Source organism: Bos mutus, chromosome 8 (genome assembly GCF_027580195.1).
Source record: "Bos mutus isolate GX-2022 chromosome 8, NWIPB_WYAK_1.1, whole genome shotgun sequence".
NCBI classification, from domain to species: Eukaryota; Metazoa; Chordata; class Mammalia; order Artiodactyla; family Bovidae; genus Bos; species Bos mutus.
Window position 1 is genome coordinate 9726617 of NC_091624.1, and position 16560 is coordinate 9743176.

A 16560-nucleotide genomic window follows, 5' to 3' on the forward strand; every position below is an offset into this window, starting at 1 on the left:
TTCAGGGCTGTGCCATTTCCAGTATGACTATTCTGCTATGGACCTGTTTGCCCAATATTCTAATATTGTTTTTCTGTGCTCTTACATTGTTGTTGTGGGTGTACTTCCTTGAGACATCATCTGACAGGTAGAATCCACAACGTGAGACTATCAGTGGGTCAGCGGCCTCTGTTCAGCATCGCGACACTGTTCTTCCTTTCTTCTCAATTTAAGATGCCAGACCTTAGAGGTCAAGGCCATAATCTCCATACCTAGAGAAGAGACTTCTCCAACTTCTACATATTCACAGTCAGCCAGCTAGAAGACTCTGGGATGGGCATTCAAGGAATATTTTGCAGCCACTAGAAAAGTGGCTGTGTACCCTGGAGAAACGTGAAAATGCATAACATAATAAAAAGCACACCTAATCAGAATTTCATATGTATTTTTAGAGATATGCACTTTAAGCTCACAAGTCAAGGAATGAACAGATTTATGCATCAAAATCTATGGGGAGGGGACTTTCACTTCTGCCCATTAGGGATGCCCTACCATAGGAACTGCTCTCCAGCTGCAAACAACTAGTGATCACGATACAACTGCTTTCAAACAGGCAACCCGGGTTGTGAGCCCAGAAAAAGCAGCAAATGTGGTGCACTCTCTGACTGCCCTGCTTACTGCCTGGAGGCAGGGAACTGAACAAGCACAGTGGTCACCTCTAAGAGACAGAGATCAAAACTCAGGCAGAGACAGCTAGAATTTACAGGGAAAAGTACTAAGGCACAGGACGTGTCGGAAAGAGAGAGCTCTTGAGATTGTAGGGGGTTCCCTGGAGTCTTTGATGAAACTAATCTGCCTATTTCTGTTTAGACGATAAGTTGTGTCTGACTCTTTTGCGACCCCATGGCCTGTAGCCTGCCAGGCTTTTCTGTCCATGGGATTTCCCTGTCAAGAATACTGGAGTGGGATCCAATTTCCTTCTCCAGGGGATCTTCCTGACCAGGGATCAAACCTACATCTCCTGCCTTGACAGGTGAATTCTTCACCACTGAGCCACCTGGGAAGCCCAATACGTATGACCAAATTCCACAGGAATGGGGGAAGAATCATTAACATGCAGTAGGATGATAACTCCTAGGGTTACCCAGCTGGGGAAGTCACCCGGGCCCCCTCAACCAGAATGGAGAGACCAACATCAATGCACGAGAAACTGGACAGTCCCCTTGTATGCGTGTGTATATGCTACGTCACTTCAGTCAGCAACTCTGTCCATGGAATTTTCCAGGCAAGAACACTGGAGTGCGTTGCCATGCCCTCCTCCAGGGGATCTTCCTAACCCAGGGATTGAACCCATGTCTCTTGCGCCTCCTGCATCGGCAGGCTGCTTCTTTACCATTGGTGCCACCTGAGAAGCCCTGGACAGTCCCCTTATTATGCAGCTAAATTAGCCATAGATTAAGCACTGCCCTAGATCTGCCCTAATACATTTTAAGAACAAGCCTCAAATGTATTAAAGTGATTCCAAACTTAACAAACTGCAAGCCAAGTTTAATACTCTCGAAAAAAAAAAAAAAAAACAGCACCTAACAATATGAAATTCACAATGTCATTCATCTAATCAGTACTGGACATTCAAAATAGTAGGCAAATATGACCTATAACCAGAAAAAAAAACCAAAACCTAATCAATAGAAACAGACCTAGGAAGGACAGAGATGATATATTTTGCCAATAAGAATCTTACAACAGCAGTTGTAAACATCATAAATACGTTCAAGATATGAAGGGAAACATGAATATCATAAGGAGAGAAATGGGAGATGTATAAAAGAGCAAACTAAACTACACTCATGTGGAACTTCTGAATATAAAAATAAGTGCTATAGGAAAAATACACTGTATGGGATAAAAACTAATTAGCTGCCACAGAAGAAAAAAAAAATCAGTGAAGTTCGAGACAGAGCAAAAAAAAATATCCAATGAAAACCAGACTGGGTAAAAGGTTGTAAATAAATAAATGGAGTATGGACAATATTAAGCAGTTTAACACACATATAAATTGGAGTCCCAGAAAAAGGGGGTGAGGCAGAAATGATATTTAAAGAAACGGCCAGAATTTTTCCAAATTGGATGAAAACCATAAAATCAAGTTCTAAAAGCTCAACTAACTCAAAGAAAACACCACCAAGGCACAGTATCATAATAAAATTGTTGAAAACCAATGGCAGGAACAGCCGGAGGAGAGGAAAAATTAAGTCCAGGTGAACAAAAATAAGATTAACAACACACCTAGCAGGCAACAGAACAAAGTTAGAGGAGAATGTCAATCTAAAACTCTAAGGGCTGCCCTAGATGAATGGATAAAGAAGATATCATAATGCAATTGATATAAATTATATTTATTGGGATATTACTCAGCTATAAAAAAGAATGAGGGACTTCCTGTGGTGTGGTCCGATGGCTAAGACTCCATGCTCCTGAGCCCAAGTTCAATCCTTGCTCCGGGAACTAGATCCCACATGCAACTTAGACCCTGTACAGCCAAATAAATAAATAAACATTAAAAAAATGAAATAATGCCATTTGCAGCAACATGGAAGGCCTTAGAGATGATCATACTAAGTGAAGTAAGCCAGACAATGACAAATACCAATATGATATCACTTACATGTGGAATCTAAAAAAACAAACAAAAAAAAGGATACAAATAAACTTATATACAAAATAGAAATAGACCCACGACATATAAAACAAACTTATGGTTACCAGAGGGAAAAAGGAAGGAGGGATAAATTATGAGTTTGAGATTAACATATATACACTAATATATACACATATATACATATATACACTAATAATACACTTCTTAATGAAAGTGAGTGGAGAGTGAAAAAGTTGGCTTAAAGCTCAACATTCAGAAAACGAAGATCATGGCATCCAGTCCCACCACTTCATGGGAAATAGATGGGGAAACAGTGGAAACAGCGTAAGACTATTTTTCTGGGCTCCAAAATCACTACAGATGGTGACTGCAGCCATGAAATTAAAAGACGCTTACTCCTTGGAAGGAAAGTTATGACCAACCTAGATAGCATATTCAAAAGCAGAGACATTACTTTTCCAACTAAGGTCCGGCTAGTCAAGGCTATGGTTTTTCCTGTGGTCATGTATGGATGTGAGAGTTGGACTGTGAAGAAGGCTGAGTGCCGAAGAATTGATGCTTTTGAACTGTGGTGTTGGAGAAGACTCTTGAGAGTCCCTTGGACTGCAAGGAGATCCAACCAGTCCATTCTGAAGGAGATCAGCCCTGGGATTTCTTTGGAAGGAATGATGCTAAAGCTGAAACTCCAGTACTTTGGCCACCTCATGGGAAGAGTTGACTCATTGGAAAAGACTCTGATGCTGGGAGGGATTGGGGGCAGGAGGAGAAGGGGATGACAGAGGATGAGATGGCTGGATGGCATCACCGACTCGATGGACGTGAGTCTGAGTGAACTCCGGGAGTTGGTGATGGACAGGGAGGCCTGGTGTGCTGCGATTCATGGGGTCGCAAAGAGCTGGACATGACTGAGCGACTGATCTGATCTGATCTGATCTGACACTAATATATGTAAAGTAGATAAACAACAAGGACCCACTGTATAACACAGGCAATTATATTTAATATTTTATAATAACCTATAAGGGAAAGAATCTAAAAAATAGATACGTATGTACATATAACTGAATCCCTATGCTGCACACCTGAAACTAAAGCAACATTATAAATCGGTTATAATTCAATTAAAAAACTACAAAAATATTTTAAAAATAAAATAATTAAAACTCTAAATCCAGTCATACTATCTTTCGCAAATGGAAATAAATAAGGGAAAAAAAATCAGACCTGCAACTATAAGAAATGCTATTATAAACAGTGCTGCGATGACCACTGGGGTACACGTGTCTCTTTCCCTTCTGGTTTCCTCAGTGTGTATGCCCAGCAGTGGGATTGCTGGATCATAAGGCAGTTCTATTTCCAGTTTTTTAAGGAATCTCCACACTGTTCTCCATAGTGGCTGTACTAGTTTGCACTCCCACCAACAGTGTAAGAGGGTTCCCTTTTCTCCACACCCTCTCCAGCATTTATTGCTTGTAGACTTTTGGATCGCAGCCATTCTGACTGGCGTGAAATGGTACCTCATAGTGGTTTTGATTTGCATTTCTCTGATAATGAGTGATGTTGAGCATCTTTTCATGTGTTTGTTAGCCATCTGTATGTCTTCTTTGGAGAAATGTCTATTTAGTTCTTTGGCCCATTTTTTGATTGGTTCATTTATTTTTCTGGAATTGAGCTGTAGGAGTTGCTTGTATATTTTTGAGATTAGTTGTTTGTCAGTTGCTTCATGAAATGAGTCGCCAGTCCAGGTTCGATGCACAATACTGGATGCTTGGGGCTGGTGCACTGGGACGACCCAGAGGGAGGGTATGGGGAGGGAGGAGGGAGGAGGGTTCAGGATGGGGAGCATGGGTATACCTGTGGTGGATTCATTTTGATGTTTGGCAAAACTAATGCAACATTGTAAAGTTTAAAAATAAAATAAAAATAAAAAAAAAAAAAAAAAAAAAAAGAAATGCTAAAGGAAGTTCTTTAGGTATAAAAAAAAATGATACCAAATAAGAATCTGGATCTACAGAAAGAAAAGAAGAGTACCGGCAACTGTATATATATGAACATAAAAGATGTTTTCCCTCATTTTTAATCTCTTTAACAAGGTAACTGACTGCTCATTGGAAAATAGTAACAATGAAATGTGGTAATTACAAGTAGAATAAACTGTATGGCAATGATAATAGAAAGATTAGGAAGGGGATATAGAAGATTTTGTTGAAAGTTTTTCACACAATATACAAAGGGGGCTAATACCCTTTGAAGGTAGACTTAATAAGTTAGAAATGTATAGTGTAAAACTGAAATAAATCATTAAAAACACCCAAATTACCATTAATAAATCCATGGTAGAGATAAAAATGGAATAATAAAAAATTCTCACTTCAAAATAAAGCAAAAAAAATTAGAGAAAAAGGAAGAACAAATGAAACAATAAACAAATAGGAAAATGGTAGATTTAAACCCAGTAATACTGAAATCACATTAAATGTAAATGATATGATCTCCACATTCCAAATAAAAGTTAGAGAATGTCATACTTTAAAAAAAAACAAGAATCCACTCTATGCTATCTATAGGAAATCTATTTAAATATAAAGACATGAGTAAGTTGAAAGTAAAAGTTTAAATAAAGGCATACTCCACAAATAGTAATGAAGAGAAGGCACGACATGCATGTGGTAGTATTACAGAGAAAACAGACCTCAGAACAAGAAATATGACCCGGGGTAACGAGAGGCCCTGCATAATGGTAAAGAAGTCAAATCACCAAGAACACATAACGATCCTATGCTGTGTGCAAGTGGTAATGGAGCATCAAAACCACATGAAGCAAAAGCTGAGAAAACTGGACAAGAAACAGCAGACCAAACCTACGCCTGGAAATCTCAAGCTGTCTTCTCTCAGTGATTGTTACTCTCAGGAGAAAAGAAACAGACGGAATACAAATGAACAGACAGCGGCAGCATCAAGCAGCCCAATGTACACACAGTCGGATTCGCAGAAAAAGGAGGCAGGACAGAAAAACACCGAAATCATATAAAGTATAGTCTCTGACCGTAACTGAATTAAATTAGAAATCAATAACAAAAAGATAGTTGGAAATATTTCAACTATTTGAATATTAAACATCACACTTGTAAGTAACTCAGAGGCCAAAGAAATATTAGGGAGGTCAGAAAATGCTTTGAACTGAATACTAAAACATGCAAACCTCGGGTTTCAAAATTTGTGGATACATGTAAATGAATGTTATTTATAACATTAAAAGTTTTATTAGAAAAGAATAAAGGTTTAAAATCAGTGCCACAAAGCTTCAACACAAAGAGATATAAAGACTAAGTTTAAAGAGTAAGTTGAGTCTAACATAAACAGAAGGAAATAATACAGACAAAAGCAGAAATGAATGAAACAGAAAATGGATAAACACAATAGAAATCAAACTAAAAGCTAATTCTTGGTAGAAATCAGTAAAATTGATAACCCTTTAATAAGAAGGATTAAAAAAAGAAAAGAGAAGAATGTAAATTATTAGTAGTAGGAATAAAAGAGGGAGACATCACTACAGATGCTACACATATTAAAGGGATTAATGGGGACATGATTATGGGGACTTCCCTGGTGGTCCAGTTCTTAAGAATCCACCTTCTACTGCAGGGGACACAGGTTTGATCCCTGGTCAGAGAAGTAAGATCCCACATGCGACGGGCTAACTAAGCCCAAGCACTGCACCTAGGGAAGCCCTGCACGCTGTGAGTACTGAGCTCTAGCACTCTGAGACTGCACACAACTAGAGAGCCTGCGGGCTGCAACTAAGGCCTGATGCAGCCAAACAAATAAATATTTTAAACAATGATTATGAACAACTTTCTGCCAATAAATTCAACCATTTAAGAGAGGCAAAAAACAAACCTAAAAATATAAAGGCTCTAAGTTCACTTCAGAAGAAATAGGTAACCTAAATATCTCAAGTTCTGTAATTATTAAGAAATTCAGATCATAGCTCACATAATTTCCCATAAAGAAAAGTCCCGCATGAGTTGACTGCAAAGTTTGACCAAATATTTAAGGAAGGAATAATACAGATTCCAAACAAATTCTCCCAAAAATCAGAAGAGGAAAGATCATTTCCCAAGTTATTTTACAAGGCTGTCATTACCTCAATCCAAAACTAAAGAAAAAATTATAAGAAAAGAAAGTACAGGGACTTTCCTGGTGGTCAGTGGCTAAGACTCCACATGCCCTGTGCAGGGGGACCCCAGATTCAATCTTTGGTCAAGGAACTAGATTCTACTTACTGCAACTAAGAGTTTGCATGCCTCAACTACAAAATCCTGCTGGAAGGTCCTGTTTGCCTCGACTAAGACCAGGCGCTGCCAAATAAGTACATAAATAAATTTTTTTTTTCAAAAAAGAAAAGAAACTACAGACCAATATCCCTCAACATATACACAAAATGCTTAACAAAATACGAGCAAAGTAAATATAGCAATATATAAAAATAATAACACATCATGGGAGTTTCACTGCTGTGCCCTGGGTTCAATTCCTGGTTTGGGAATTAATATCCCACAAGCCATATGGGATAAAATAAAAAATAAAAATAATAGCACATCATGAATAAGCAAAGTTAATTCCAGAAATGGGATAGTTAATAAAAGAAAACAATCGGTGTAATTTCCTATACTAAGAGAGAAAAAAAATTAAGAAAAATCATTTTATCTCCATAGATACAATGCACTATAAAGGTGATAAAATCTAATACCCACCCATGATACAAAATTTCAGCAAGCTAGGAAGAGAAGGCAACTTCTTCAACTTGATAAAGGACATCTAAAAGAACCCTTAAGTTTACTGATCTGATAGAAATAAAAAGGATTATTTATAAGGAAATACTATGAACAGTAGTATTCCAACCAATTAGACAACCTGGATGAAATAGACAAGTTCCTAGAAAACATAAACTATGAAAACCGATTTAAGCAGCAGAAAATCTGGATATATCTATACAGAAACTGAATTAGTAATCAAAAAGTATTGACCGGAAAAAAGAAAAGCAAAGGAAAGCCCAGGCTCAGATAACTTCACTGACGAATTCTATCATATGTTAAAGAACTTTTCACAAATTCTTCTGAAAATAGGTGGGAACACTTCTCAATTCATCCTATGAGGCAGGTATTATTCTGATACCAAATCCAGACTAAGAAGTCACAAGAAAAGAAACAATGCCCACTATGCCTTTTGACTATAGATACAAACATCCTCAATAAAATACAGCTAACCAAATCCAACAACACATACAACAGGTTATACCCTATGACCACGCAGCATTTATTCCAGGAATACAGGTCGGTTCAACATACAGAAATCAATACCATATTAATAGCATAAAGGATAAAAACTACCTGATCATTTTAATTGATGCTGGGAAATTATTTGACAAAATGCAATACTTACTTTTCCCTGGTGGCTCAGATGGTAAAGAGTCTGCCTACAATGCGGGAGACCCAGGTTCAATCCCTGGGTCGGGAAGAAACCCTGGAGAAGGAAATGGCAACCTACTCCAGTACACCTGGCTTGGAAAACCCAATGGATGGAGGAGCCTGGTAGGCTATAGTCCATGGGGTCGCAAAGAGTCAGATACGACTGAGCGACTTCACTTCACTTCAATACTCTTTCATGATAAAAACACTCAACAAACTAGGAATTGAAGGGAATTTTTCAACCTGATAAAGGGCATCTATGAAAAACCCACTGCTAACATTATCAGTTCAGTTCAGTTGCTCAGTCGTGTCCGACTCTTTGCGACCCCATGAATCGCAGCACACCAGGCCTCCCTGTCCATCACCAACTCCCGGACTTCACTCAGACTCGCATCCATGGAGTCGGTGATGCCATCCAGCCATCTCATCCTCTGTCGTCCCCTTCTCCTCCTGCCCCCAATCCCTCCCAGCATCAGAGTCTTTTCCAATGAGTCAACTCTTCCCATGAGGTGGCCAAAGTACTGGAGTTTCAGCTTTAGCATCATTCCTTCCAAAGAAATCCCAGGGCTGATCTCCTTTAGAATGGACTGGTTGGATCTCCTTGCAGTCCAAGGGACTCTCAAGAGTCTTCTCCAACACCACAGTTCAAAAGCATCAATTCTTCGGCGCTCAGTTGTCTTCACAGTCCAACTCTCACATCCATACATGACCACAGGAAAAACCATAGCCTTGACTAGACGGACCTTAGTTGGCAAAGTAATGTCTCTGCTTTTCAATATGCTAACATTATACTTAATGGTTAAACATTAAAAATTTTCCTCTTAAGATCAGGAACAAGGTAAAAATGAACACTCTTTTATTCAACATGCATTCGAGGTTCCAGTCAGGGCAATTATAAAAAAAGAAAGAAAGAAAAACAAAGAGAAAGGGCATCCAGATGAACGGAAGAAGTAAAATAATCTCTATAGATAACAGACGACATCACTGTGTGTACAGAAAATCCTATGGAAAACACAGATACACACACAACTATGAGAACTTGTAAATAAGTTCATCACGATTTTAAGATACAAGATCAACATATTAAAGAAATTATACTTCTGTACATTAGCAATGAACACTCCAAAAATTAAATTAAGGAAATAATTCCATTTACAATAGCTTCTAAAAGAGTAAAATACTCACAAATAAATTATAAAATAAGATTGTACACTTAAAACTAAAAATATGTTTGAAGAATTCAAAGAAGGCTTAAATAAATGAAAAGGCATTCCATTTTCATAGATTAGAAGACAATATTGTTAAAATAGCAATACTCTCTAAATTGATCCAGATTCAACCCAATCCCTATACTGCTGTCTTTTTTTGCAGATATTGACAAGATGATCCTAAAAAGTTTATGCAGAAGAGCCAAGCACTCTTGAAAATGAACAAAGCTGGAGAGCTTAGACTTCCTGATTTCAAAGCTATTATAAAGCCATGGTAATCCAGACAGTGTGGTACTGGCACAAAAATAGACATACAGACCAATGAAACAGAATTTAGAGTCCAAAAATAAACCCTCAAATTTTCAATCAACTGATTTTTGACAAAGGTGCCAGGACAATGCAACAGGGAAATGAATAGTCTTTTCAAAAAACTGAGCTGGGAAAACTGGATATACACATGCAAAAGAATGAAGTTTGACCCCTACCTCACACCACATACAAAAATTAACACAAAATGGAATATGGGCCTAAATCTAAGAGCCAAAACTAGAAAACTCATACAAGAAAACAGGAGTTAAGCCTTTGTGACCCTCGATCAGGCAATGATTTCTTACACATGACATCAGAAGCATAATGAAAAAAAGTCTTCATCAAAAATTTTTGTGCTTCAAAGGACAGCATCAAGAAAGTGGAAAGACAACCTACAGAATGGGAGAAGACACTTGTAAATCATCTATCTATAGAGGCCTCACGTATCTACAGAGATAAAATGATCTCTTACAACTCAATAATAAAAAACCTCCAAAACACCCAATTAAAAAATGGGCAAAGGATTTGAACCGACATTTCTCCAAAGGAGATACTTAAATGGCCAATAAGCACATTAAAAAAATGTTAAACATCATTTGTCATCAGGAATACACAGAAAAGGAAAGATACACACATCTGAATGCAGAGTTCCAGACAATAGCAAGGAGAGATAAGAAAGCCTTCTTCAGCGATCAATGCAAAGAAATAGAGGAAAACAACAGAATGGGAAAGATCAGAGATCTCAAGAAAATTAGAGATACCAAGGAAACATTTTATGCAAAGATGGGCTCAATAAAAGACAAAAGGTATGGACCTAACAGAAGCAGAAGATACCAAGAAGAGGTGGCAAGAATACACAGAAGAACTATACAAAAAAGATCTTCATGACCCAGATAATCAAGATGGTGTGATCACTGACCTAGAGCCAGATATCCTAGAGTGTGAAGTCAAGTGAGCCTTAGGAAGCATCACTACACACAGAGCTAGTGGAGGTGATGGAATTCCAGCTGAGCTATTTCAAATCCTAAAACATGATGCTGTTAAACTGTTGCACTCTATATGCCAGCAAATTTGGAAATCTCAGCAGTGGCCACAGGACCGAAAAAGGTCAGTTTTCATTCCAATCTCAAAGAAAGGCCATGCCAAAGAATGTTCAAACTATCGCACAGTTGCACTCATCTCACGCACTAGCGAAGTAACACTCAAAATTCTCCAAGCTAGGCTTCAACAGTACCTGAACTGAGAACTTCCAGATGCTCAAGCTGGATTTAGAAAAGGCAGAGGAACCAGAGATCAAATTGCCAACATCTGTTGGATCACAGAAAAAGAGAATTCCAAAAAACATCTACTTCTGCTTCACTGACTATGCTAAAGCCTTTAACTGTGTGAATCACAACAAACTGTGGAAAATTCTTAAACAGATGGGAATACCAGACCACCTTACCTGCCTCCTGAGAAATCTGTATGCAGGTCAAGAAGCCAACAGTTAGAACTGGACATGAAACAATGGACTGGTTCCAAACTGGGAAAGGAATACGCCAAGTCTGTATACTGTCACCCTGCTTATTTAACTTATATGCAGAATATATCACGTGAAATGCTGGGCTGGATGAAGCACAAACTGGAATCAAGATTGTAGGCAGAAATATCAATAACCTCAGATATGCAGATGCTATCATCCTTATGGCAGAAAGCAATGAGGAACTAAAGAGCCTCTTCATGAAGGTAAAAGAGGAGAGTGAAAAAGCTGGCTTAAAACTCAACATTCAAAAAACTAAGATCATGGCATCTGGTCCCATGACTTCAAAGCAAATAGATGGGGAAACAATGGAAACAGTGACAGACTTTATTTTCTTGGGCTCCAAAATCACTGCAGATGGTAACTGCAGCCATGAAATTAAAAGATGCTCCTTGGAAGAAAAGCTATGACAAACCCAGACAGCATATTAAAAAGTGGAGACATTACTTTACCATCAAAGATCCCTATAGTCAAAACTATATTTTTTCTAGTACTCATGTATGGATGTGAGAGTGGGACCATAAAGAAGGCTGAGCACCACAGATCTTGTGCTTTTGAACTGTGGTGTTAGAGAGTACTCTCAAGAGTCCCCTGGACTGCAAGGAGCTCAAATTAGTCAATCTTAAAGAAAAGCAATCCAGAATATTCATTGGAAGGACTAGAATGCAAGTGGAAGCTTCAGTTCATTGGAAGCTCCGATACTTTGGCCACCTGATGTGAAGAGCCTACTCATTAGAAAAGACCCCAATGCTGGGAAAGATTGAAGACAGGAGAAGACGACAGAGGATGAGATGGTTGGATGGCATCACCGACTCAATGCAAGTTGAGTTTGGACAAGCTCTGGGAGATGGTGAATGGCAGGGAAGCCTGGTGTGCTGCAGTCCATGGAGTTGCAGAGTCAGACATGACTGAGCGACTAAACAACAACAATAATACACAGATTAAAATAACAATGAGATATCAGTTAATGTGTGTGTGTGTTAAGTTGCTTCAGTCATGTCTGACTCTTGGTGACCCCATGGATTATAGCCCGCCAGGATCCTCTGTCTACAGGATTCTTCAGGCAAGAATACTGGAATGGGTTGCCATGCCCTCCTCCGGGGATGTTCTCGACCCAGGGATTGAACATCTCCTTTGGCTCCTGCACTGCAGGCAGATTCTTTACCACTGAGCCACTGGGGAAACCTCTCACTTAATGTAGTGAGAGGGCACTGGGGGTCAGTTTCATAGAAGACAATTTTCCATGGACTGGGGTGGGGGCATGGTTTCAGGATGATTCAAGCACCCTGCACTTACTGTGCACTTTATTTCTATTATTATATATACCAGTTCCACCTCAGACCACCAGGCATTAGATGCTAGAGGTTGGGGAACCCTGACTTAATACATTAGAATGGCTATAACCAGTCAGATAATAACAAGCATTATCAAGGATGTGGAGAAGTTGGACCCCTCATACACTGTTGGTGGGAATGTGAAAATGGTGCAGACACTTTAGTAAAATGGGGCAGCTCTTCAAAAGGTTAACTGTAGACTGACTGTATGACCCAGAATTTCCACTCCTAGGTATCTACGTAGTAGTTAAAAACACGTCTACATAGGGACTTGCACTTGGACATTCACAGCAGCTTTATTCGTAATAGCTCCAAACTGGAGACAGCCTAAAAAAGTCCATCAGTTGGGGGAAGTGAAGTGAAGTCGCTCAGTTGTGTCCGACTCTGCCACCCCATGGACTGTAGCCCACCAGGCTCCTCTGCCCATGGGATTCTTCAGGCAAGAGTACTGGAGTGGGTTGCCATTTCCTTCTCCAGGGGATCTTCCAGACCTAGGGATCAAACTCAGGTCTCCTGCATTGTAGGCAGACGCTTTAACCTGTGAGCTACCAGGGAAGCCTGGGAACAGGTAAACAAACTGTGGTATATCCAGACAATAAAATACTACTCAGAAATTAAAGGACGAGTATCATAGAATATGAATGAGTCTCAAAAGTACGCTAAGTGAAAGAAGTCAGACACCCAAGTCAGACACAAGAGAATAAATATATAATCTATTTACACAAAATTGCAGGCTTCCCAAATGGCACTAGTGGTAAAGAGCCTGTCTGCCAATGCAGAAGACTCAGGAGACATGGGTTCGATCCCTGGGTCAGGAAGATTACCCTGGAAGAGGAACTGGCAATCCACTCCAGTATTCTTGCTTGGAGAACCCCATGGACAGAGGAGCCTGGCAGGCTGTACAGTCCGTAGGGGCCAACAGAGTCGGACACGACTTAAGCAACGATGAGCACATGCACACAAAATTCCCGAAACTATAACAAAAGAAAGCAGACAGTGTGCCAGCGTGGGGGTCTGGGAAAGGGACCTGCTGCAAAGGGAACTTTTTGGGTCAATAGTAACATTATACATTATACAGCTTATGATGGTGGTTAAATGACCATACATTTATCAAAACCTATCAAACAGAACTCTTAAAACTGGTGAATCTTATTTTTATAAATTATAAATAAATCTAATTTTAAAATAGACTGAAAGGAAACCATTAAAAGAGGAACAGTGGTTAGCTTTGAGTAGTGAGATTATGGTTGCAGGGTGGTGTCCTCATTCTCTGCCTTTCTGCAAGTCTTGGAATTGGGACTGAAAGTGAAAGTGAAGTCACTCAGTCGTGTCCGACTCTTTGCAACCCCATGGACTATAGCCCACCAGGCTCCTCTGTTCTTGGGATTCTCCAGGCAAGAGTACTGGAGTGGGTTGCCATTTCCTTCTCCAGGGGATCTTCCCAACCCAGGGATCAAACCCAGGTCTCCTGCACTGCAGGCAGACGCTTTACCCTCTGAGCCCCAGGGAAGCCCGTATTACTCAACCTCAAATTTGATAACGATGTCTAGTATGGTTGATTAAAAACCTTTTTTCTCCTTATGTCATAGATAATGCTGCTGAATGGGTGAGGCACTCGGTAAATGCTCTGTGAATGGTCTGATTTACAGCTTGAGCTGGAAACAAGGTTTATTCAGTGTGGCTATTCCCATGTATCACAGATACACATGTTCACACATGAACAGATGTACACGTCTGCAAAGGACTGGATGCAAAGCTGGAATAAAGAATGTCTCCCAGGGAGGGACCAGTTGCCGGAAGGAGAAAGCAGTTGTTTCCAGCAGCGGATGGAAAAGGAAAAACTTGTATTATTTGGTCTTATTTTAGAATGAGCCACAGTCCTCAATATTTTACACGCATCATCTCCAGAACCCTCACCCAGGCTCTGGAGAATGGTGATGAATCCACTTTACAGATGAGAAGACTGACACCCAGAAAGGTGATTAGGTAATCCCTCAAAGGGCCCATAAGTTCAGTGTGGCCATTCCCACATCCTACCACTCTGAGCTGCCAGTATATTTGCCTGCTAGGAAAGTCCCCAGGCCATACTTAGCTGAAAAGAGGCTAGAAGGGATGACCTCTGAGAGGCTTCCCCATCCCTAATCCTGCACCCCAACCGCCCTGCTGAAGAGGGCACCTGGCTGCTGAGTTCATGAGAGGGTCAGAATCATAGTCTGATTCAGTGGTTGCAGAGCCTTGGGCAAGTTACTTAGTCATTTTATTTTATAATTCACACATTTTATGAAAAGAACAAAAAATAAACCACATAGAAACAGCATACTAAAATGAACTACATAATGCACACTTCTAAACACAAACAAGCAATACAGCACTACAGCTTGGAAAAATTTTAAAAAGCAGAGCATCTCCCCTACTGATAGCAGTCGAGGGAATGACCTATTGCATTCTGGAAGCAAAACATTATGGGAATAGCTTATGCTTATTAAATATTGTATCATTATTTAAATCATTAGCTGTTGGACAGGGCTAACAATTTTCTTATTGATAAATTGTGCTTTTTTTTTTTTCTTTGCAGTGCTGAACAGCATGGGGGATCTTAGTTCCCAAACCAGGGATCAAACCTGCATCCCCAGGAGTGGAAGTATGGATTCTTAACCACTGGGCCACTAGGCAAGTCCCTGATAAATATTTTTTAATTGACACTTTCCTGCCCACAATAGGTGCTTCCATCTTCTATGAAGGAGAGCTAATTGGAACACTTAACTCCGGGACTTCTGAAGATCAAATGAGCTAATATGTAAGAACTCAAACAATGTTAGGTATTACTCTTATGAGTCATGCAACTCTGGGCCAGCGATTACATTCTCTGAGCCTCAGTTTCCTCATCTGTATAATGGGGATGATAATGCTAGCCAGCTTACTGGGGAGCCTTGATGCTACAACCAGGCCCGACACACAGTAATTGCTCACTAAGTGTTAGCTACCGTCAGTATCACTGCTGCCAAACCCCACTCCTAAACTGTCACCAGGGACCAGGCAGGTTTTCCTACAGCACAGAAAGGAAGTTTATTAGCGGGAATTACTCTATGCCGTTCAGCAGCCTCTTAATGAGATTGGTGTTATTCGAGGTTGATCCCCCTTATCAGCAGCACTGTGAACTGCGCAGATCATGACGCTTAATTTCTCTCTATGGAGTCAATCCTTTAATCCCGACTCAGCCTGGCTGGGCTTCAGCCTGGCTTTGCACTGGATTGCCGGCGAGGCATTCTCTGCTGGCACTGAACCAGAACAAAGCAGCCCAAAGCTCTTCTCAGGGAAAACACGTTGGGATGCCTGGGGGAGGCGGGGCCCCACAGGCGCATCCTTGATTTGCATGTCAATGGCCTCCGCCCAACTGCCTGAGGGTCAGAGAAGCTCTGGCACCCAGACTCTTCCCTAATTAGAGCTCAGCTTCCAGAGGTGGCGGGCTTCCCAGGTGGCTTAGCGGTAAAGAATCCGCTGGGAGTGCAAGAGATGCAGGAGATGCAGGTTCAATCCCTGATTAGGGCCGATCCCCGGGAGGACAAAGTGGCAGCCCACTCATGGACAGAGGAGCCTGGCGGGCTATAACCCAAAGGGTCACAAAGAGTCAGACAGGACTGAGCGACTAAGTGCATTCCAGAGGTGGCAGGGGGGCAGAGGGCCTCAGGGGAGGAGTGAGCAGGGGCTGGGTCATGGGGGTCTCAGGCCCAAGGGACCCAAGTGCTGTGCTCAGGCAGGGGTCCCCAGCAGCCTTCCAATTTTGGCCACTGGCTGCCCAGGGTCAAGTCTAAATGCTGTGAAGGCCCTCCCTGCTGCAGGATGGCTGATGGCAAAGGCAGGCTGGAGGTGAGAGACACATGGAGATGGAACCTGGGTGTGAAGAGGACAGCTGAGATCTGTGAGCCCTTCTTTTAGAGATGGAGTCTCAGAGAGGAGGACAAGGTTTCCTGCTCGGTATGTGGTATGGAGACCCACGGGCTGGAGAGGACTGGAACTCACATGTCATGGAAGCCAATCCTGCTTTGAACTGATTTGATGAGTACAACAGAAATAAGTA

General features: G+C 40.7%; 1 protein-coding gene across 5 annotated transcripts in view; it reads right to left on the reverse strand.

The window, feature by feature from the left end:
• ZNF618 (zinc finger protein 618) overlaps window positions 1–16560 on the reverse strand; it is a 200734-nt gene that overhangs the window by 9418 nt on the left and 174756 nt on the right. The window lies entirely within an intron of this gene.